Source organism: Ammospiza nelsoni, chromosome 17 (genome assembly GCF_027579445.1).
Source record: "Ammospiza nelsoni isolate bAmmNel1 chromosome 17, bAmmNel1.pri, whole genome shotgun sequence".
Lineage (NCBI taxonomy): Eukaryota > Metazoa > Chordata > Aves > Passeriformes > Passerellidae > Ammospiza > Ammospiza nelsoni.
In genome coordinates this window covers 12420736-12445496 of record NC_080649.1, presented here as the reverse complement: position 1 = coordinate 12445496, position 24761 = coordinate 12420736, and the positions used below count along the sequence as shown (strand labels likewise).

Sequence of the window (24761 nt, the reverse complement as noted above, 5' to 3'; positions counted from 1 at the left end):
GTGTCTCTTTTGCAGCAAATAACAAACCAGCAATGCTGCTCTTGAGACAGGGGCTCATCTGAGACATGGGAGGGGCAGGAAATCAATTCTTCCAATTTCTTACAGGAGATAAGAATCTCTTTGAGTTGACACAGATTAATTATAGAGACTATATCAGTTGTCTTCATCAGAAACCCTTGCTAGTAAATCAGTCTTAATAAAATGGTTAATATACCATCCCTTTGAGCAACTCATAACTTGTTTGACAAAACAGTATATAATTTGTCTCAGTTTACTTTCTTTTTTAATTTATTGTTTTATTATTGGAAGTTTTTGTAAAGCAGATCCAGTAAATTCAAACTTGAAAATGTGAAATCAATCCTGACATTTAATTAGATGTTTCAGGTTCTCTTCAGTATAATAATGAAAAGCTACTGATATTCTGAGGTCATGTAATTAAAAAATTCCCTATAGCTATCCTTCAAAGATTTTGTTTTATTTAGATATACATGTGCATTTATGGAAATGTGCGGTTGCCTGAAAAACTCTCCATAATTCTTACATATGCAGTTTTTTAGACTATTTCTTTAATATCTTTCTTTTGGAAACTTCTTATTATCTCACTCTTAACTCTTGTACACTGAAGAAAAAGGTACAAGAGTTTTACATTTTGTTGTTTTCCTACTGTAGACAGTAGGAAAAAGGTAAAAAAGCATTTAGATTTCTATGTAGTGATGGTGAAAATCTTGAAAAATGCAAGCAGTATAAATGCAAAGGGGATAAAAGGGGGAAATGCCCTATTGTTTCTGTGCAATATTTTAACCATGCACTGGAGCCTCTTTGGCCACCTTTAGAGTACTGTGGTTTATCTGGATGTTGGCTATAATCTCTGGAACAATTATAGCACTGTATTGGTTTATTTTACACAATAAAGCTGTAAGTGATTTTAGAAAACATTTTTTTCCTTGATTTTTGTTTTTAAGATTCTGTGAAGTTAAACCTCATTTTTAGTATAATTGGTTTTCTTAGAAGGGAAAAGTCAAAGACCTTCAGTGTCCTACAGAATATGTAGAATTTTTAAATGAAGAATACATTTTTTAATGTTTGCCCAAGCACATTATTCCAGACAAAAAATGCTGACTTAGCTTCAAGTGGAAGCAGGAAAAGAGAAGCTAACGATGATCCTGTGGCATGAGTTCATGAGTTTTATTCAGCATACCCAATGCTTCTCTGGGTGTTCTCATCTCAGAATTTCCCCTCTACAGGAGGGGTGTGGTTCATCTGCTGCAAACACACAGGAGGAAATGTGAGGGACATTTCCAAGGAGTTTTGAGCTCCTCCATCATTCTTGTATTCTGATTTCTTGTGAAACATTCTGGACTGGCTGGCAGTTTTTGTATGGCTGCATTGCTGTCTATAATCATCATTCTGGAATTGTTTATATGGAAAGGGTTTTCCTTTGTCAGGGCATTCTGGTGCTGGGTGTCCCCAGGACAGCTGCCCCCCAAAACACTTTGAGGGTTTCAAACAAAAAGTAATTTAGAACTGCTGAGGTTCAATGTTCTCTGCAGAATTACCTGTTGTAATGTGGAGAATATGATGGTTATGGGAGCTGAGTGAGGAAAGAAATGTATTTATTATCAGTATGCAGATTTTTTAAATGTTATCTGATTGCTGTGCATTGAGAGAAAAAAAAAAGAAATAAAAGGTAAAGTTTGGCTGATTTGCTCTGAAGTTTTCCAATATGTGAGTTTTCTCCCTCTCTGTTTGCTAAATTGATGAGACATGCATAGTTCCAGATAAAACATGCAAAATACTTAAGTGCATGGAAGAAAGAAAATGTTTTCACAATCCATTTTGCCCTTATAAACAACCAAGTTGATATGGTTTAACTGTAATTTTTCCAGTCAATTCAATATAGAAAGCATCACTTACTATTAAAAAAACAAAAAGAACCAAAACCAGGGGAGAAAAAGCTTCATAAGATTAAAAGAAATATTTAATAGGAAAAACAGATTAATTTCTGGAGACAAATAAAAATATCTGCAAAATATTATTTTGATGCTTACTATATACAGTTTTCATATTACACTGTCAACTGAGGTTAATGCACATGTGTAGGAATAAATAATTTACAAAAATTTTCCCCCCTAGATGCTGGAAATAAGAGCCAAGACTGAGGTGAGGATAAGAGTGTTTTCAGTTTTGTTGTTGTCAGTTCATAAAGCATAAAATATGGAAAGTGTTGTTCTCTAATGATTCCCTTTATAAACTACAAAGCCTACAAATACATTTAGTTATTTGCTGATTATAATTCTATACTAAATCAAAAATTACTGCATAAAAACACTTCCATAAAACCAGTTCAGTCTGTTTAAATGATGGTCTGGAATCACGAGATCCTTTATTCTTGTTTTTCCTTGGAGTAATGAAAAATGAAAAAAATGTTGGCTAAATGTCAAAAGCATCGTCAGGAACAATTCCTGGGGGTTGGTTAATGAAACTTTGGTGCCTGGTGGGGAGCAGCAGGCACCCAGCTCTCCAGCAGGCAGCCCCAGGACGCTGGGAGCAGCAATATCTCACAAAACTGTGCCACATTCCATCACTGATTGCTCATTTTCTGAAGTCTCCCAGGCACGTGGCTTAGCCTCTGAAGCAGGAGGCCCCAGCACCAGCAGCAGATTTGTAGCTGTCTGCACCGTGTATTGAAAACTGTGGGATTTGTGTGAGTTATTCCCTGCCAGTTTCATTATTCAATGGGTTATAGAAACAACGTGTATGTAATATCTTAAAAGTGAGATTTGGGTTGGTTTTTATGATGTTAGACATGCAGTTGCACTGAAACACAGCTTATGTTAATGGAATAAGAATAACAAGAAACTGAAGGGAAAAGTGAAAACTAAAGTATGTGAGACCCAGAACAGGACAGTGTACAGTTCAGGAAGCTCATTCTTTCCTGTTGTAAAATCCAAACTACTTCAGTTGGGAAGTATGTCTATAATGAGAAAATGAGAATTTCTCCTCAAAATCCTGGCTAGTCAGAGCTAGGAGCCAGCATTGCCTTGTTTTAGGGCAGGTGATGCAGCCAGTGCTCACCAGCAAGGCCAGTTCAAAGGGAATGTGCACAGGACTGGCACAAACAGTGCTGCAGGACAGGGCACAGATCCTGTGCCAGGCTGAGCATCCCCCAGGAATATCTCCTGTGCCAGCCTGTGTGACTGTGTTCACAGGGGTCTGAGGATGAGGGAAGAGATGAGGATCTGACTCCATGTTTCAGAAGGCTCGATTTATTATTTTATTTTATATCTATTATATTAAAACTATACTAAAAGAATAGAAGAAAGGATTTAACCAGAAGGCTGGCTAAGAATAGAAAAGGAAGGAATGAATGATAACAAAGGCTTGTGTCTCGGACAGAGAGTCCAAGCCAGCTGACTGTGATTGGTGTTAATTAGAAACAACCACATGAGACCAATCACAGATGCATCTGTTGCATTCCACAGCAGCAGATAACCATTGTTTACATTTTGTTCCTGAGGCCTCTCAGATTCTCAGAGAAAAAAGCATCCTAAGGAAAGGATTTTTTAGAAAATATCATGGCTACAAGCCTGAGCCTTTCTGAGGCTGCTCTGGGTGTTTGCCTTGGGCTGGGTGGAGCTGGAGGGTGCCCTGCTCTGGGTAAGGCAGGGGCAGGGATGTGCCAGTGATCCTGGGGAGAAGTGGCTGCCTGGTGTTTGTTCTCAATGTGCAGGAGATGATGCGGGAAGTGTCATCATCTCTTGCTGAGTACATTTATGGGTGTGTGAATTTAGCTATTGGAATGATGGGGATTTATTCAGGAAGGAAAAGGAGCATTTGCAAACTTCCAAATACTGGTTACATTCACACCCAGGAAGTGGGGAGAGAAGTGGAAATGGATAACCACAACTCTGTCTACAACCAGGTTCAGGTTTTTCAGCTGTTGTGGCTTGGCCAGTTGCTATCAGGGGAAAAAAACCAAAAAATCCCAAAAAATACCTCGGCATCTGTTCCTCATATTCAGGTTTTTCAGGCATTGTGGTTTGGCCAGTTGCTATCAGGGAAAAAAAATACCTGGGTATCTGTTCCTCAGAACTTGTTAAGGCAGTGGAAAGGCTCCTGAGTGACCAAGCAGCTCTTGGTGTGTTGGTGCTCTCCTGGGCTGGGCAGGGTTTCCAGCAGTGCATACACAGGTTTGAGAACTAAATTTGGAGATTTGCAGTTGGCTTTCAGGGAGAGATCTAAGTTCAAGAATGTGCATTGTTTTAAAGCTAAAGAGATCATACTTCAGTTGAAAGCTAGAAATCAGCACTTCCTTCCTTCCTTCTAGCAAATGGCAGTCTCTCTCTATTGCAGTGTTAGATTTTTCAAAATTATTTTCAGTCCTAAATAACCAGTATGTTTTTGTTGCTCAATTTATACAGAACTCTTACCTCTATACTACTGATAAACCTAAAAATTTTATTAAATACTGAACTAACTGATGTTCTCTTATTTTCTAAGATGACCTATTATCTGTTCCTTCTTTTAGCTGCTTGATATAATTTTTTAATGTTTCAGTATGATTTTATCAAATGTGAACCTCTTTCGATCTCATGTTAAAAAGTTTGTGGTGTGTAATTACTATGTGCAAGGTGATTTCAATACTAACACCTATTCAAATCTCTGTCATTATCCAAATAGAAGTGGAATTATTCATACAAGTTTATGAAGAAAGATTTGAACCTTCCTATTTCCTCTGCAGCTTTTCATATATAATATTCTACATCTGGGAAATCACCTGAGTTATTAATATGTATTTCTTTAAATCTTGTCGGATCACATTTTCTGTGTCTTACAAATGGTCCATCAAGTATTTTTCTTTCTTGTTGGGATACAAAGATCTTATCCTATTATTGGTGAAGGAAAGTGTTAGATGGAGAGTTTCTCTTTGGCAAGGCTTTCTCCCTGCTGCTGGATGAGTAAAGTGGTTTCAGAGTCACTCAAATTTATTTTCTCAAGCTTTGCTGTCTCAGTAGCAGGAAGGTGAAATCCCTCTTGTTTGTCTGCCAGGAATGAAATCCAGTCCTGCCATATACAACAGCACCAGACCTGAGCTGATACTTGTTGAAATAACTTGCAATATTTGGTGTTTCTAGCTTGGAGGGGGTTTCTCTGTGAATGGATTGCTGGGCATATGTGTTCTTTTCATGTTTTGGCATGTTAGCATCAATTCTGCATGTGGTTTGGTGGCTTTAGGGTTATGTAAAACCTTGAGTAATATTGCAACTGTTTGATAGACAGTGTGGAGCTTAGCAGTGATGATATTGGCATCTCTCATGTGGAGGTAAGGGTGCTGGTTCTTCTCCTTGAACTGGCAAGGAGCCAGACTGACTGGAGAGCAAAATATGATCAATGGAAATTCAAAGAACGCATTTTAAAATAAGTCAATTTGGTAATTACAAGTCAGTGTACCAGTAGATTTTCACAGCAGGGAGGACAGCAGGGAAAGCAAAGAGCGCTAATTTTATTTTAATTAAGCTTTTCTGTTAATTGGGATCAGAGGATTCTGTCTCAAAGTGGGAGGGGAGGAGCTGTGTGATGATAGACTTGCTCTGCGCTTGACTCGGTCAAGTGCCTTCCATTACTGTGGTTATAGCACGGAGTGCTCTCAAGTGCTGCTGAAGGAGCTCTTCAGGTTGGGAATGAGCATTCAAAGAGCAGGATACAGCTCTCTTGATCTCTCTTCAGCTCTATGGCTTTTACAACTTTCAGCAAACCCACAGGGCTGCTACCCTTTCCCTGCCAGAAGGAGACAAAAATGAGTAGCTAGAAGAGCCCTGTTCAGAGGACAGGAGAAAACACAAATTTTCTTTTTTCAGTTTTCATCAGTAGAACTCTCTGCTTAAACTAAAGAGTCTGTATGGTTTGCATCAGCCTTGTGGGAAAACAGTCACTGTGATTAGACGTTAAATTCTTCAAATCTTCTTTATCTGCCAGATCCTCTTAACTCCTGGCTGTGGTTAGAAATTAGGCAGAGCTGTTTGCTTTGTATGAATAAAGATTTTTTTCTCTATATAGGCCAGTTAGCCAACAAAATCCAGTTTTATCTGGGAAAAAGTTTGTTTTAGGTAGCTGTGGTTTGGGTTTTAGATGTGAATGTGCCTGAACCTCAGCAGAAGCATTCCAAGAGAAGAGTTCCCTGGAAATGTGCCTTTTCCAGGCTGGCAGCATTCTCCCACCCACACAAACACACGAGTACAAAACAAATCACTGGCCCAGGTTTGAGCTGGGGTTTGCAGAGTAGCTCTGGTCTCCTGATCCACACCCCAACAGGCTCCCTTAAACTGATCAGGAGTCATAGTAAAGGCAGTGTTTATTTTTTCTAGAACTCCTAAAGAAATATTCTGTTCCAAGAACTGGCTGTGGGCTCACTGTTCCCTTCTAAAATTTTCTGAACTGCCTTAGCAAATACTTGAAAGGATAAGAATAGTAAACCTATTATCTGATAATTACCTGCTGCAGGCTGACTGCTCATTTGCATGTTCTGATTCTGGCTTTGCATTATATAATTTTCATCTTTTGATAATATTCCACTTATGAAGGGACTTGGATTTTTTTTTTTCTGCACTATCAAAAAGCTATTGCAAGACATTCTGGATCCAAATGGTAATGTTTGATCCAAATATGTTAAATATGGGGCAACTGGGTTTCAGTATCCCAAGCTAAGCCTGTAGTTGTAGCACTCAAGTAATTTTGAATTGTATTGGACTTGTAATCAGTGAACTCAGAATGAAAAAGAAACATCAGAACTCCGTTTTGGCAGATTCTTTAACCAATGCTGGAATGATTTTTATAAGGCAGTAATAGGGGTTCTTTGTTAAGTTACTCCAAAACAAGTAATTGAAAACAGAAACCAAAGATTTATCTGGAATATAGATTTCGTAATAAATAATTGGTTAATCATGAGCAATGTGAGCCTGTTCCTGAGGTTTCAAGGCTTTCTGGACTCTACACATCTTCTTTTCCCACACTGTATCTCAGGAAGTCATGTGGGCCCTTGCTTTAATGAGCAGTGTAAGGTATTTGTATTTTAGTTCATGAATTCACTTGTTAGGACAGTGTGTTCATAGGTTTCAGTTTGTGTGCAGTATCATTACATCAGATAATTCTGCACAGATAATTCATTTCCGTGATTTAGGATGTTCTTAATTGCTTTACTGAGGGGAGATTGAGCACCTTTTAACCAAACAGCTGAACGATTTGCTATGACAATTCTGCCACTGTGCATTCACTTAATTTCCAATTAATCAAACATTCAATAAATCATTAGTATAATTACACCTGCTCAAATATTCCTACCCCAGCACATTAGCTATGCTCAGGCAGACTCTTTTACCAGCTCTGTGAATGGATTCATTTGTCTGACCCAGTTGGTTGCACGTCCTTGCTTCTTATGAGCCTTGAGAAATGATAGGGCAGAAATTTTAATTATTTATAATACCAGGCATTCTTTTGATTCGTTGTTCATGCTTTTCACTTGGATGCCTCTGCAGCAACTTAAAACAAACAGCAGTGCAACAGTGGCTGGGTAATTTGTGAAGGTTTTGAAATCATTTCCATTCCCCTGCTGTGCCACTTTCCTAATTACACCAAGTCCCCAAGTGCATGATAATTCCCTCATCACCATGCATTGAAAGCACAGATGATTAAAACAGTACAGTCTGTGTCACATCAATGTAACCAAAAGAGGAGCCCAAAAGTGCTTTACTGAAACCCAGACAACTAAACCAGAAACTAATTTTAGGATCTGTTTTTAAAAAATTGCACAAGTAGAAATCCAATGACACAATTTCAAAATATTTGTAGTTGCACTTGGTGTCTGAGGAAGACTGAAACTTGAGGCAAGTATTGAAGCAGGTAGCTTTGAATAACCTGTGCTGTGTAGGTGTGTGTTGCTATTTGCTCCCTCCAAGCAGATGAGAAATCTGAATTTGCTCAGGTACAAGTGGTATTACTCAGTATTTGTGTCTGCTGATTGTTGTAAGCTTTAAATCATACTTAATGTGTGTCTTTGTTGTTAGAGTTAAGGTAAACAAACCTGGACATGCAATTTCAGTCTGTAATATTTTAAATAGGAAGTTCTTTATGTGGGTGTAGACACATTTTAAATTGTGCAGCGTAGGTTCTGTTGCTTCCAAAATAGATTTACTGCTTACAACTTGCCTGTATTTTATCTTTGAGTTAGGAATTGGAGGAGATTGGTAATACTTTAATCCCTTAATACAAACAGGTAAGATTTTTAAAAATTTACTGGAGGTGTCATGATCCATCTAGATAGTATTACACAAGGCATATTCAGTGAAAAGAAAATAAAGTATAAACAGAATAGGGAATGCGTTGCTGGGGGAAAGTTAACCTATTTTACTGAGGGAAAGTTCTTTATCCTGAAGGGAAAAAGCATCAAAGAATCTATTAAAAAAAAAAAAAAAGGAGATGAGAGAAAGACTTAGTAATTGGAAATTATTTTAATTACTTAAACATTTGTCAAGTTTCTCATCTGTTAAAAAAACTATTGGTAGAGTGCATCAGCACATGGGTTCTCTGACCCTTTCAGTCTGTTAGAGCACAGAATGGAAAAATCTCTCCTCTGGATAAATATTTCTTGGCTCCCCGTGGCAAGGGGCCTTACTGCTGGGGCTGGCAGAAATGTCTTGCTGCACAGAAAGCAGGAAGATTTATTTCTCCATTAAGCTGCATTTGGGTTTGGATGCACTGCCCAGTGTTATTGAGTAGGAGCTTTCCTAATTGTTTGTTTACGTTTCTAATAGTGGCTCAGCATCTGATCAGCCTGATGCATCTGCATGGCTGGGCTCCAGTGGAACAGGAATCTTGCTGGAAGGTGGAGTGCATGAAATCCTGATTTTTAGAAGTTTTAATTGCCCTGGTTTTAGTTCATCTTGCATTTTTGGAGTAGTGCAATGCAGTAACATAACACACTTCTCTACCTTCACAACCTTAAGATTGCCTTTTGCTTCAGTCCTGAGAACTTTGAATCGGGTCTATATTCTCAAAATTTCACTTCACCCATACATATTTAATAGTCCATTATTACATGTCCTTTTACAATTTTCACCCTTTAAAGCTGACAGGATTGTCTTCGGCATTTTATTTCAGTTCCCCTCATCCCAATCCTTTTCACACCTTCAAAATGTCTCCCCAAGTCTGAGCTCATTTAGCTTTCCTGAAGTTTGTTGTAAATAATTTATTACCTTGAAACATAACAGTCTAGGAAATTAATCATCATAAACAACAGCACAGCTTTTAGTTGCCTAGGGACAGGGTCATAGTCTGCACAGAATGCTCTTCACCAGTTAAAACAGGGATATAAAACCCCACTTTACTTGCCATCACAAAGTCCTTTTCAGGAGTTTCCTTTTGAGATTTACCTTTATTTTCTGGTTTATCAAGTACACTCTAATGTGTGAGTTATTTTTCTGAAGCTCTTTGACAATTTTATTTATATAATTTATTATATTTTTTATTTAGTGAAAGTATTATAACATTTGATATTTAATTGCTCAGGGTTTTTTGACCAATATTGTGTAACAGACTTTCTCCTCCCCAACATCTCTCATCCCTCTGGGTCTTCAAGGGGACAGTTTAATTCCAGGTTGACATTTTCAGAAATACCCTGCCAGTTGGTGAGTGTTTTGAGCACTAAAGGATGATAACTTGCAGTTGGTTTGAAGTAAAAAAACAACACACAAACACGAATTAAGCAGCCAAAAAATTTTTGGCACCCTTGCTTGGTGCACAGAAAGTTGGCTTGCCTGTAACTCACCTCTGGATTATCCTGAGCCTTGACCAAAATCTATTTGCAGTCACAGAACAAACAATGCATTAGTTTGATGTCATCATTACCTATGCAAACATGAGTAATTTTCAATTCTTACTCCATTCATTCACCTCCTTTCTGTCTGCCAACATGAGCTAATTTTGTAGTACACTACATAATACTTATTTATATATTATTGAAAACCAGGTGCCTCCAATGTCTGGGAATGATTGGTATCTGATTCCAAGGTTTTGGAATGCTGAACACGCACTTTATTAAATACTAGATTATATTAAAACTATATTAAAGAGAGATGCTATACTATATTACACTATATCATACTACTAACTGAAAAACTGGTGACTGTCTGCAGAATGACTGTCGACACAGCTTGGACCTGATAGGCTAATTAACATAAATTATCCCCACCAGAATCCAATTACCAAATTTCTTCAGATAAACCATCTTCCCAACACATTCCACATGTGCAAAACACCAGGAGCAGCAAGCAGAGATAAAAATTGTTTTGCCTCTGTGCTTCTCCAGGAAAAACCTGAGAGAGAGAATTATGCCTCTCTCTGTTCAGAGAATGTGAATGCCACAATATATATTTTACTTTTTACTAAAAAAAAAAAATATATTTTTTACTTTGTAGTGAAAAATGAATAATATCAAAGGACAACACGTAGAAATAGTCAACACCTGAAGATAAAACAAGCAGAAGTGAAAGTGAAAATGCTCGCAGAACATGCTTAGAAAAGGTAGACACAAGGCTAAATTAAAAGAGTTTAAATATGGACATTCACATTTAGGAAAAAAACTTGAACTCCAGAACACCATGTAACTCTATCATCTTGATGAGGGTAAATCAGTGCCTGTCATCCCAGAATGGATTGGAAACAGCAGATCACATTTCCACTCTTCATTATGCAGAAAAATGGCATTAATGTTGTGAGGATTCTCTAGCAGCAGTTCCTCAGCTAAAGCATGCCTCTGCACAGACAAATCCATTTAATGCTATCTGCAATGTAAGATTTATTTCAAATGAAGGGGAATTAGCTTCCCAGATTGTCAGATGTACTTTTTATGGGTGATTTCAATGAGCAGAAGACCACACTGGAAGCAGGAATCAAGGGAGATTTCAAGTGCCTCTCTGTGCTTGTGTTTGTCCCCCAGATTTATCCTTCTCTCTGACCTGGTACAGGTACCTTCCACCTTTCTGGCCTTTGCACAAGCATTTGGAGAAGGGCAATGTTTAAAAGCAAAATATGAGTATACAAGGCTGCTTTTTGCATGGGCTGGACAAGAGCTCCCAAGGCTGCTAATTTCGATGACAAATTCCCCCAGCTCTTTATTTTGAAATCTATAGCTATTATGATTCTTTTGATTTGATATCAGATTCTGGTATCAGCCAGATTTCTATTTAAGTCCCCTTTTAATATTGGATTGCTTTCAAGTTTGTATTATTTTCAATATTCTTTCTAACTATTCTTTCTAGAGCTGAAACAGATCTGTGTACCACCTCTGAAAACATAATTTATATTATATTGATGACAGTCTGAGGAATGAGTAGGATTTTTTTTGAGGACTGCCTACACCTCCCAATATATTATCAGTAAAGATTGTTCTATGAGGTACTTATAAGACCTCCTAATTTCATATTAACAGTTGATTAAACTTAATAATACAGTGAGTATCATATCAAAGCATATAATTGTAAAATGCTTTGCCTTTTGGAGCGCAGAGGAGTTTCTATGGTGATAACTTTGGAGGCTTATAAATGTTTTTTATGTCTTTTTCTCAGATTAATAAAAATTTTATTATTTTAGAACTATGTTTGGATAGTCTACAATTAAATGAATTTCATGAGCAAACTAAATTAAAAGCCACAGCCATCAATACAGAGTGAATGATTTGGCCAGGGTTCCATTTTGTGCAGGTTTTGTGTGTCCAGATGGGTGTTTTGCTTTGCCATATTCATCAGCAAGGAATCTCAGGGCACCCTAACATCTGTGGGAGGCTTGAGCACACACATTAGATTATTTCCAAATGAAGTGAACAGCCTATTTTTTTTCTCTGAGAAAGAGATGATGATTTCTCTCAGGAAGAGACGGTGATTTTTGCACGGCCCTGGTGAAGGCAGAGTGGCTCCACTGAGCCCAGAATGAGCAGAGGGATCTGCTGGTGATGCTGCAGTGGCAGGAGCTGCCCCGTGCTCTGGTGCTGCTCATTCTCTTGCCTTCTGCCGATCTCTCATTTCAGAGGCAGTTTGGAAAGGCACAGACACAGGGCAAACGCTTCAGAGCTTCCTCTGCCAGCATAAAGTGAATTTCCATAGCAAAAGGCAAATCTCAGCTCAGTGATCAGTAGCTGCTGCTCCTACAACTGTAGTACTGCTCCTAAAGGATGTGATGAACAAAATCCAGCAGCACTTTGGACAAAATCATCTAACACTGTCACTTTTTGGTGCTCCAAGAAGGGCAGAAAGGGTCCCAAACTGAAGAAGAAGGCAGAATTAGTTTACATTGCCTATAAATTTGTTTCAGTAAATGCGGTGTTTTCAGCCAACCAAACAAAATAAAAAGCCCCAAACCAACAAAAATACCCCAAAACTCAAAAAAAAAAAAAAAAAAAAAAAAAAACACCACCAAGAACAAAACAAAGGCAACACCAGCTTAACTTAGATAAATAAAGATATATGTATGCTCTTTAGGACAAAAAAGCTTTTTCCTGTGTGCAACCCATGGTATTTTTCTTGTGTTTATGGAAGTAAATAGTTTCTGCTGCACCACTGTGGCATAGGACAGATAGAGTTTAGGATGGTTCTGAGAAAATTGTCCTGAAGTTGTTGGACTCCTGTCCTGAACTTGCTGCTTTTCAATTCCAGGAGTCACCCAAAGTCATCTCCCAGCTTGCTGTAAGGGTGGAGTCTGTGATATTTACTGATAAAAGAACATAATCCATGGTATTTTGTGATTTGGAGAAAAAAATCTATCTTTGTTTTACCAGTCCAGGAGGGGGCAGTAAATTTCTTTTTATTGTCTTTGGAATCAAGCCCAAACTTCTGTCACCATTTAAAGGCTCTACTCTTAGAAATAGCACTTTTTAAAATTAGAAACCAGTATTGTTACTCCACTGTTACTGTTATTGTTTTTAACTCCTTTTTCCTGACAGTCTTCTTTATAAAATAGAAAATTACCACAACTTTCAAAGTCAGTCATTTGTAGCTTTGCTCTTCAATATATTCAAAATAATCTGTAATAGGATAGGCAGTTTAAATATTAAAACTTCATATGAAATGTATTCCATTTTTTTTTTCAGTTTTGTTGAAAATACTCTTTTTTCAAGGAGCACTAATGAAATGGAGCAGACTTTCCCTCTGCGCCAAAATAACCTTGTTTTCTTTTCTTTTCTAACCCTAATATTCATGTACATATGTATACAGAGGAACCAAGCTGATTTTAAACACCCCCAAATTGCATGTTTGCATTTCTCAGTATATTACAGTGAAACAGAAACGAATAGGAGGCAAAAAAGTCTGGTTTGTGTGAATGCACATCATTTTTCTGGGCAGAAAAAGTTATTTTTCTTACTTGGCTTGGAGGTAAAATGGAAATTATTATTGGCTGTGAGAGGGAGAAAACACAAGTACAGACCCAGTGCATGTGGCATTGGCTGGGGGAGGACAAGAAGCTGTTGCAGTCACTGGATTCTTTGGAGTTTTGTTTTTGCTGTTGGGCAAAGTTATTAGCATGAAATTTCAGGTGCAATTAAAGTGGTGTTGGGAGCCCAAATAACCTCCTTGAATGTTTTCACTGTTTATTATTGCTGTAATTCCCAAGAAGTCTCTGGGGAAAAAAAATTCCCACAAAACATAAGTGATAAAATACTCACAGCTGGTCCAGAAGTTCATACTAGAGGGAGCAGAAATAGCACTTTTTACCTTAATCTTCCTCAAATGGCATATTTTTATAAGGGTTGTTGAGTTTTGGTGGTGGTGTTATTAATTATTTCCATTATTTATGATTATTTATAACTATTATTTAGGAACACATACTCATAAGCTGGATGGGAGCTCATAAAGCCTGGATGTGGTGTTCTGAGCAGTAGAAATGTTGTGTTCAGTGCCCTCAGTGCAGTTTTGGAAGGTGTCCAACATTTGGGAGGTGTTCCTCATGGCCTGGGACCACAGGTGGTGTCCCATGGAAATATTTGCTGTTTATTTGGTGGATGAATCTACTGAAATATTTCCCAAACCAACACTTTTTTTTTTTTACACTGTAATTTCTGTGTTTAAAATGTGTTCTGCTGACGGTTCATCACCCTGATCCACCACAAACAGCAACAGTTTATTTCTTCTGAGGGACAAGCTGCTGTCACAAAATGGCTTTGCATTTCACTGCTTTTATTTACTTCTTGTACTACTACTATCATTATTATGCACTATAATGATTATTAAGTGAGAAAATATCCCAACTGTATCTTCTTATTGCCATTTGTGGAGTTAGGGGGTGCTGATGGGAAAAGAAATTATTTCATATGGATATGTGTCTGAAATAAATTCTAGCTTGCAATTTTAGAATAGGAGTGGGCTGGAAGAATGTGGGAGAAACTTTGTGAGTGACTTGAATTAATAAATGAAGTATAGATTTTGAGTGCCAGCTCTGTTGACTACAATGGCTCTGTGTAGAGCTAAAACTCTCAGACCAAAGTTATTAAAATCAGGTGCCTAAAGTTGCATATGTAAATGTGATTTCATTCCCAGAGTGAGTCAGCCACGACTGGTGATGGGAGTTGATGGGAGTTGCTTTTGGTTCCCAGCTATTAAAAATAGATTGCTGATAGAGATTTTATTGTTTCCCAATGGGTTATGGCCAATATATCATGGGTCCCTATGTAACTTCAGTTACATATTTGTGACATTTATCCTCCTCCCCCTATTTTAGTTTTTTAAGGTAAAGGACCCAAACGCTTGACTTGATTTGCCTTAACTCGAAAGTAATATGTCATATAATTGTTTAGGAATTTTTAATATATATAATAGCTGATAAATAAGATTTTTCTTTCCAGTGTTTCCTCAAAAGAGAAGGAAAACCTCTGGAGACTCACAGAAGGGTTTTAGCTAAGCGTACACTGTAGTTATGCAGCTGAGATCAAGGTGAGAGGTGCTCCAGTGGAGTCCTCAGCACATTCCTTTTAACAATCCCCCTTTCTTTATCTGTGGAGGAGCTCTTAATTACTCTGTGCTTGTGTTTTCTAACTTAAAGTTTCCCTGTGCTTGTTGGTACCTGTAATTTGGAGTGAGGGATCTCATGGCCTGCCTCTGCCACACTGTATTTCAATTGTCCTGCACTGGCAAGGAGAATCAGGGAGGTTGGGTTATGCATTTCATGAGTTTTATGGCTTTATCATTCCATACTCTTTACTCTTTAGAAATTATGTATCCTTAAGCAGCAGCACTACTGAAGCTATTTTTAAATCACTGTTGAGAATTGCTGCATACCAATATCATGCATTTTTCATTAATCTAATCTTTTCAAGATTTAATTCTTGCTTGACCTGAAATGTTTCCTGCTACATTTTGCGTGTGGAATTGCTGGTACTGTTTTACTACCTCTGACTGGAGGCACACGATGGTAGTACAATACAAATTACATTCCTCAGGACTTAGAAAATTCAATAGTCAAAGTGGGGAAATGAGCTTAAGTACAAACTCATCAAAGATGAACTTCAGTCCATTTTTCTTTTTATAGTGCAGTGTTAAAAGAGATAAAGGTACTGAATTCTGAAACAGTGATACGTAGCAAATAACCTGTTACTTTCAAAACAATATGTCATTATTCTGTATTAAAAAGGGTCACTTTTAGCTCCTTCTGTCTCCATAACTTCCTAACTATAGCTAATGTCTGGTATTGATTCTGAATAATTTAAATCGCAATAAAATTGGGTTTTCATGACAGTTAGAGACATTTTATATTTAATGTTCATTTAAAGAAACATAGTGCCTTCTTACCTTCTGAATTTCAAAGCCATTAAAGTAATTGCAGGTCGTTAAGCTAAATTTCTTTGAATAATCAGGACAGTTAATCTAATTCATCCACCATTCAAACCAATGGGCAGGAAAGGTTGCAATGCCAGGCACGGATTTTTGAGAGATTCACCTGGTGGATCTTCAGATGTGCTCACCAGCATTTCCTCAGGAATCACCATCATGCTTCACACTTTTGGGACTTGAAATTCTGTTCCGATTTTGTCTTTTTTAAATGTATAGAATTCAAAAGAAAATAGGCTTAAGAGGATTGTTTTCTTTCCCTTGGAGTAACCAATTCCCTGTGTAGTCAAAGAGATGTTGATTGTGTGCTTGCAATGTGTTTTACCAGAACTTGCTTTATGGACATGTAAACTATCACAAAAACATTCCCAGATGATGTCCCATATTTAGCAAGTGTTGTGATTTAGGGTGAAGGAAGTTGGAATGCAAATGCATAAACAAATAGCGTCTAAAAATAAAAGTGTCTAGGTCTTCTTGGGAGAACGGATACATCTCGTCTCTTGAGGTTACTGCTCACTTATGTGGAGGTACAAAATGAGGGTAAAGCAGCGGGTTGGTGATGGAGCAGACTTGAAGCACCTGAGTTTGCAGGCAAAAGCAGTGTGTGCAGGTGTGTGTGTGTGCCAGGCTCTGCCCATCTCTGCAGGGCTTCCTCAAACATCCCACCCTCAACAGGCGGCAAGGGCAGAGTGAAAACACTGGCTAATTGCCTGCTTCATTAATGAGCATGAAACTCAGAGACGAGAAACTGAGAGTTTGGAGTCTTGGGTGTTTGGTATGCTGGGCAGTTGGAAGGAGGCAGTGGTTTGGATTCCTGTGATGGTGAAGGAGAGAGGTTTGGATTGCTGTGCTGGAGAAGGACAATGGTTGGGATCTCTGTACTGAATGGGGAAGGACAATGGTTAGGATCTCTGTACTGAATGGGGAAGGACAATGGTTTGGATCCCTGTGCTGGGGAAGGACAACGGTTTGGATCCCTGTGCTGGAGAAGGACAACGGTTTGGATCCCTGTGCTGGAGAAGGACAATGGTTTGGATCCCTGTACTGGGGAAGGGCGATGGTTGGGATCTCTGTAGTGGATGGAGAAGGGCAATGGTTGGGATCCCTGTACTGGAGAAGAACAGTGGTTTGGGTCATTGTACTGGAGAAGATCAATGGTTGGATCCCCATACTTTGAGTTGAGCTGAATGAATGCAGTTCATGAGGTGAACAAGAGCAAAACAAATGCTCCTGAGGGCAAAAAAAGGGAGAGTTGACCTTGCCCATGCATTGGTGTCTAACAGGCTGCTCTGGAATGGGGAGAATTTCATCTGAATGATGAATTCCATCAGTTTGAGCCTCAGCAAGCAAACAAAGAATGTTTTGCACATCCACGTGCTGCTGCCATGCCATAAAGGAACCTGTGACTGTGCTGGGCTTTAGGATCCATGCACTTGGGGGTGGCAGCTCCTCTCCTTGTCTCTCTGTTCCCCCTCAATACCCTCCCTAAGGTGCTCTCTTTCTGACCGGTGGATCTCTTGCATCTGCCTACACCCTTGGAGCTGTGTTTCATAATGGGGGATTTGTACTCACACACACTGCTTTAAATAAGTTTAAATTTTCATGACAATAGACTATGAAAAAATTAAGGGTTTTTTTTTTTTTTGTTCTCTAAGGAAAGCCATAAAGCAGCTGTATTATTTTTATTCTTTGTAGGAATTACAATGCACTTTTGAAAAACGGAAAAAAAAACTCCCACAGAGATTTAAAATAAAAAAATGGCAACCCCCCCCCCCTTCTTTTCATACCCAAGACACATGACCAGGAAAGATTTTAAGCTCATTTTGTATCAGCCCATTGTCTGTCAAGATCATGGAGATTATTCTTGGTGGGAGATTTTCAGTCAAGATAACACTGCTGGTTTTGGCTTTGCTTTTGGCTTGGTGTTATTTATAATTAATTAGTTTATCGTTCTTTTTGTAAAAGGTATTGAATGAACCCTAAATTCCTTATTACTTTCTATAGAATCTAAATGTGTCTTAGAAACTTGCATGGAATGGAGATGTTTTCCACAAGTGTCATGTGTGCTCTGTCAAGAATGGATTTGTAGTCTTGCAGTATAAACAAGTTCTAGATCTTCAAGTTCCAAAAAATCTAAATATTGAATTTCAGTACCAGATATTAATATTTTGAGATTTGATGACAGAATTTTCCTATAGAAATCCCCTTGTTTCTTAAGTAGACTCACTAGATCTACATTTGATTTTGCTTCCTTAGTAAATGGATATGTTAGGTAACTTCAGTGAATTCAGTGGGACTTAGCTGCCAGCTTAGGCAAGATTTTCAGCACTGATTTGAATGGAATTGGCTATTTTTGTGTAATGTTACATGAGATTTGAATTTAAAATTAATCAAAGTTAATTATAAGAATTCCTGATTTGAATTGCATATCCTCTTGCTAAATATTCAAAATTATTATTGATTAGTTTTTTGAAGAATGAAAGAGAATGCATTTAGAATGGAATGTTCATTTTTTTTAAATTCTACCAATTGCTTTTTCAATTGTTTTAATTTTTGATCTATACTCTCACTTTTACTTGCTTAATGTCTGAGATACACTCACATGCATGTTGCAGCACACACATTTTCTTGATTTGACCACTTAAAGCAGACTATTTTCTTCCTATTCTGTGTCTTGTCAGTCAGGTACAGTTTACTGTTAAAATCTTGAAGACAAAAAACTAAACCAAAAACAAAGGCACCAGTCAATAACTTGGAGCTAAATGCATGTAAGCATGTGGGGGAAATATATAAATTATTCCCTGGAGTTAAATAATGGATGTGTTTATTACCATGCTATGTAAGTTCCACAGTTCACATGTGAAGTTCTCTGGAATTAAAGCAATGACGTTCTGTACTTAAGCACAAATATTTTAGTTACACCTTTTGAATTCTTAGGAGTTCATTTCCCTTCCCTTGCTAAAAGCTAATGAACATTTATTTCAACAGAGGTGACTCACTGACCTGTTAGTTTTGGTTTAACTTCAAAATGATGTTACTTTTTCAAATTCCTCTTGATTTTTCCTTGATTTCAGTGAACAATTGCCTCCAAGTTTCATTTGACCCAAATTAATAATTACATTTAATTATGCTCAAAGTCTGACCTTTTTAATCTGCATATTTCTTGTAGGCTCTGCTGGCTTATTTCCACCACAATACATTAGAATGGAAAACTATTAGAAATATTGATTTATCATTTATAATGCCCTAGTGATATATTGAAATGAAATTTGGATGCCATCCAGCCCTCAGATAACGTTGGCATTGTTGGATGGAGCTGCATGATCTCATCCTAATTAATGTGCTGGTTCCATGTGAAAAGCACAGGGAAAACAGCACGGGAGCTGGTCAAAAGCAGGAGCTCAGCAATGAGGGCTGCTGAGGGTTGTGATTGTTCCAGCGTGCCACCTTTAGTATTTAATATTCCATACACAGAGAAATCAGCACTTGGCTTTCTCTCCCTTCTTTTTTGATTTTCCTCCTGCCTCAGCATCACCCTGCTCTGGAGCTGTTGTGTGCAGGGTGGGGCCCATGTGCACGGTGGGGCTTGATCCAGCTCTGGGCTGGTTATCCTGCAGTGCACTTGGTGCAGCAAAAGCTGCTTTTAATCAGGTGGGGTTCAAATCAAAGGAATTCAAAAGCATTTATCTCAATTTCTGTGTGTTTTTCCCATGCTAAGCCTGTGATCCCCACCACCTCCTGCACTGCAGTGTTGGGATCTCTGCTACTCAGAGTAACCCTGAGATGTGTTAGAAAGTCTCTTTTCCCAGCCTGCCAGTTGAAGAAGGAGTCAGAGCTCTTCATTTCTCGGTCTCAAGGTTGTTTATTGTATCCTATGTATAAAATTCTTTCTCCTGTCCTGCCAAGGTCTGCTCAGCAGGACAGTTCCAGGCACTCTGCCTGCCCCGGGGCGGTATTATGTGTTTATACTAAAAACTACATATACAATGTTTACAATTACTCTCCAATACCTGTCACCTGTGTTAGACAGTGAGCTTCTACTCTAATCTGTAAGTGCCACCATCACAGCAGAAGATGGAGGCCAAGAAGAAGATGGAGAAAGGCTGGACCCACCCAGATCCCTCCATCTTGCCTCCTGAACCCCCATAACAAAAACCCCAAAATCTACTTTTCCACCCCGTCATAACTTCACTGTTATTCTACCTAAACTGTTGTGCCTTGCTGATCTTTATATTATGTTGGTAATTGGCTTCAGGGGTCACAATCAAAGCCACAGGTGTTTTGGGCTCAGTGCCAGGGTCTCTGAGCCCTCTGGCAGGGGTCCTGGCCATCCTGGACAGCCAGAGGGATGTCCTGGGTTCCCACACTGCAGCACACATTCATCCTTGTACCTCCTGTAATTTGGAAACTTCAGAAAATGAAGGTGTTTTCAGTTAGCATGCGTAATGCTCAGTGGTTTTCATTGCCACAGTGAAACTGAGAGTTCTCAGTTCATATCTAGGTGTCACTGTTCAAATGGAAGAGCCTTCGGTTGTGGTTGTATGATAGACTGACTATTTCAACAGCACAAATGCTTTACAAAAACCTGGCTGCTTGTTTTTCCAATTCTTATTTAGGTTCACTCCACTAGTTCAGAGTGCCCTATATATAGGTTGGTGTCTATATTCATTGATTTTATTATTTGAGCTTTTTTTTTTCCCTGCTACCAATCAATCCAACAGCCATTGGACTTGCAGGCTTGGTTTCCATATTGGCTTTTTTTTTGTTTTTCCAAATACTCTGTCCCTTTTTCTGTGAGGCTTCTGAAAGCTCCTCTTTGTTCCCTGTGAGTGGAGGGGAGCTGTCCCCAGGCTGATGTGAGGAGTGGGAGTTTCCCTCTGGTTTCCCAGTGATTGAGCTGCCTGGGCTTCAGGGAGTTGGGAAGGGCTGGGTTGTTATGGTTGATATGTTTTTGGTCATTTGTCATAAAATCATTCTAACCAAGCTGTTTACTGGTCTGAATACTTAATTACTGCAGGAGCCAGGAATGCAGGAGCTGTAGTTTGTGCTGAATATTTATGTACAAAGAGAAAATAGGTGGTGCTTCCATTTTATATTTTTTTAATGCGAAATTCACCTAAAAAATACCCATTTTATTTTTGAAATGACAGCCAGAATTTGTTTTATTTTAATCCTAAAGTATGACAGAATAGTAATAGTTTTATACCCCTAATGCATATTTGAAAGCTGGATTGATTTAATTCTAATGGTCATCTGTTTATCTCATGTTTTTGAGACTGTTGGACATGGTTTTATAAAGGTTTAACAATTTCTTTTTAATACTTGAAAAATTTCTTTTCAATACTTGAAAAAACAAGATGGAAAAAGTCAGTTTAATTTGTTCATGTGCAAAAGAAAGGAAGCACTGAGAATTGTAAATATAATAACTTTGTCTTTTTAAAAACACCTTAAATCTTCTAGGAGCTCATTTTATTTTTAGGCTATTATTTAAAGACAACTAACACAAACCCACAGAATTTCATTTCCTAATTCTCACATTGTCCCTTCATACTCAGGTGCTTCTTAAGGGAGGAGAAGTGTTGAAGTGTTGGATGAAAAAGCATAATTTTGGGTTTGGTTTGCTATTAGAATTTTTATATAATATATAATATTTTAATCTTGCACTCTGCTTCTCAGGTATAAGTCTGTTTTGAGTGCTATGCCCACACTTACCATAGAGATGGATAAAACCAGAAAATTATTCTTTTAATGCTATTCTACATGGTTTCTGTTGTAAAAGAAACCAGCCATTTATCATGTTTGTTAAAGAAGAACTCCAATTAGTTTGATGTCATGAAAAGCAACAGACTTGGATCATGGCAACAACAAAAAAAATCCACAAGTGAAAAATTGCAGTTTAGAAAAGTAAAAGATTTTTTTTTTTTTAATTTGGGAAAGCAAAAATAAAAGGCTTTGTATACTCCAGTGTAATTGTGAATCATCAAGTAGTATGACAGTACAGTGTTTAAAAAATGAAAAGGAAAGTGCATTTTTACACACTGTGCTAATAGAAGCTACAATCAGTAAATGACTGGCAAACAGAGTGTGTACAGTGGTGTTAGCACACTGGCATGGGGGGAAATGCCTTGGAAACCTTCTCCAGTCTGACATGATTTCATACAGTTTTATGTGAGTCAATATAATGCAAAATCTATTAATAAAAGAACAGGGTTTTGGACAGATTTGTGATTCGGGTCCTTTTACTGCATTAAACCTAAGAACAGAAATATCAAAATCTCACAGTTACACCAAAACCAATTAATTTTGATCAGGTGAGCAACTTAATTCTAATGTGCTAAAAGAATTATTTTATATGTTCATAATAAAATGGTGACCTGGCTACACTTTTGACCAGTTGTCATGAATGACAATTTGTCACTCCAAACCTTCTGCTCAGAACTGATTCTATTCTGAATGGAGAGAATTCCTTGGCTGGGTGTGCTCACACTGCTCCCATGAGCCCAGGTTAGCATGCAGGGCTTGGGGACAGGGCTACCACTCCCAAAGCAACTCAGCTTGTCCAAATTTAATTACAAAATTACTCCTGCAGTGAAGATTTGTGAGTAGTTTCTATGCTTTGCAAGTATTTTGGAAATGTTATGACTGTACCTCTATAAAATCCATTGTCTTTGAGAGATCCCCCTCTGCTTCCAGAGTTCCCCTCAGCTCCCAGTTCCTCCAGCTAATGTTGTATTCCATATATAAAGTATAATTTAGAAACTTCTCTGGATATTTGCTGAGCAAATTAAGGTCAATATTCACCCTATTGCATGGGAAGTTAGTATGCAACTTGTTAATATAGAACAACATACATAATTTCTTAGCACTGATCTGAAAACCCATCCTTTGCTGTCTCAGCAGTCAAGCTAGGTAATCCTGAAGCCAATTAGCTTTTGGAAGAATAAAGTTAGTTATGAGAAATTTATAGTTTGGGCTGGGCAGTCTATATTGCACTGAGGACTGGGAGAGAAAATCTTTTGGTGCTGTCAATTTTTCACAGAGCACAGAGTGGTGTGGGTTGGAAGGGACATTAAGGATCATCCAATTCCACCCCTCTAGACCACACCTCCCACTAGAGCAGGGTGCACCAACCATTACCATTGTCTATAAAATACATTCTGCCTTTGGTAGGGATTTGCCGACAGTGCTTGTGTTTTGATCTTGACGATGACAGAAAATAATTCCAATTGAGCAGTTTGAAAGGAGGCCTTTAGCTCAAGTCTCCTGCTCTGCCAGCATGTGAAATGGCATCTTGTCTGGCAGCCTTCCTGCTAATGTGCATCAGTCGGCTTTCCATTAGTTTCAGTGAAACTCCAAAGTGCAAATAAAACACGTTATTTGGAAATATTTCATGTGCAGCTCTGTGCAGTTTGAAATAAGATATTTAGAGAGAGACAAATTCTAAGAGGGCTACAGGATTACAAATCACAATGTAATTTTAAAGTTGTAATGAGAATAAGTTGCACAGGAAGGTCCCTTAACAATTATTGTCGTGAAAATGAAGTAGCACGGTGTTAATGTTTCATGTATTCTGTGAAAGATGATAATAAACTGTACTGCTTTGACCTTATTAATGTTCTGTAATTTGACTTGCTGGCAATTCACATTTTTCTTTGGTTACAGCCTTAGTAACCTCTGAAGAAGAGGTAGAACTGACAGTCAATCTAAACATAACTGAATGATGAAAAGGTCAGAAATATCAAGAATGATAATTCTGATACCTCCTTCTCATGACAAAGGTAGTAGCAAAAAGGCACAATGTGCGTGTTGAAATAACAAAGCTTATTACAGGAATTTTTCTGTTATTTGTTGAGAAGCATAAACAAAACCACACTTTTCCCTTGTAGCTCATTTAACAGTCCAGCAATGTTTATTTTTTCCCTTTTTGTACAGTCATTGAATCATTTAAGTTGGGAGAAAACCTTTGAGTCCAAGTCCTGCCAAGGCCACCACTAAGGCACGTCCCCAAGTGCCACATCTACACCTTTTTTAAATCCCTCCAGGGATGGTGACTCCAGCAGTGCCCTGGGCAGCCTGACCACCAGAGGGTGAAGAATGTTTTCCTAATGGCCAATTTCAACTTCTCTTGCCCTCTCCTTTGTTCCCTGGGAGCAGGGCCCACCTGGCTGCACCCTCCTGGCACGGAGGTGCCGACAGTGAGAAGGTTGAGCCCAGGCTGAACCCCCCAGGTTCCTTCAGCCTTCCTTCACAGGACATGAGCTCCAGCCCCTTCCCCAGCTCTGTTCCCTTCCCTGCACCCCTCCAGCCCCTCAATGTCCCCCACAATTCAGGGGCTGACACAGGCCAGGGGCCACTGGCACCCCTGGCTCTCCTTCAGCCGCTGTCCACCAGCAGCCCTGGGCTTTTCCTGCTGGGAGCCTTTCCACACTCTGCCCCAGAACTCCTTGTGGCCTAAGGGCAGCACCTGGCAAGCACTTGGGAACCTCATTTTGCCCTAGAAGTAGCAGCCTTTTATTTTGGGGTGCCCCTGCTTTACAACTCCCTGGAGGGTGGCTGTAGCCAGGTGAGGTTGGGCTCTCCTCGCAAGCAACCACTGACAGAATGAGAGGACACAGCTTTAAACTGCACCGGGGCAAGTTTGAGGTGGACATCAGGAAAGAATTCCTCACTGAAAGAGTGACTGGGCACTGGAATTGTCTGCCCGGGGAGGTGGTGGGGTCACTGTCCCTGGGTGTGTTTAAGAACAGCCTGGATGTGGCACTCAGTGCCAGGGTTTAGGTGATGAGTTTTAGGTGGCACTCAGTGCCAGGGTTTAGGTGATGAGTTTTAGGTGGCACTCAGTGCCAGGGTTTAGGGTATGAGGAGGTGTTAGGTCATAGGTTGCACTTGATGATC

The 24761-nt window shown here is 38.8% G+C and overlaps 1 protein-coding gene across 6 annotated transcripts in view; it reads left to right on the top strand.

The window, feature by feature from the left end:
* The window catches only part of RBFOX1 (RNA binding fox-1 homolog 1), a 1162992-nt gene that overhangs the window by 653618 nt on the left and 484613 nt on the right, over nucleotides 1-24761 (top strand). The gene's annotated exons all lie outside the window — the stretch shown is intronic.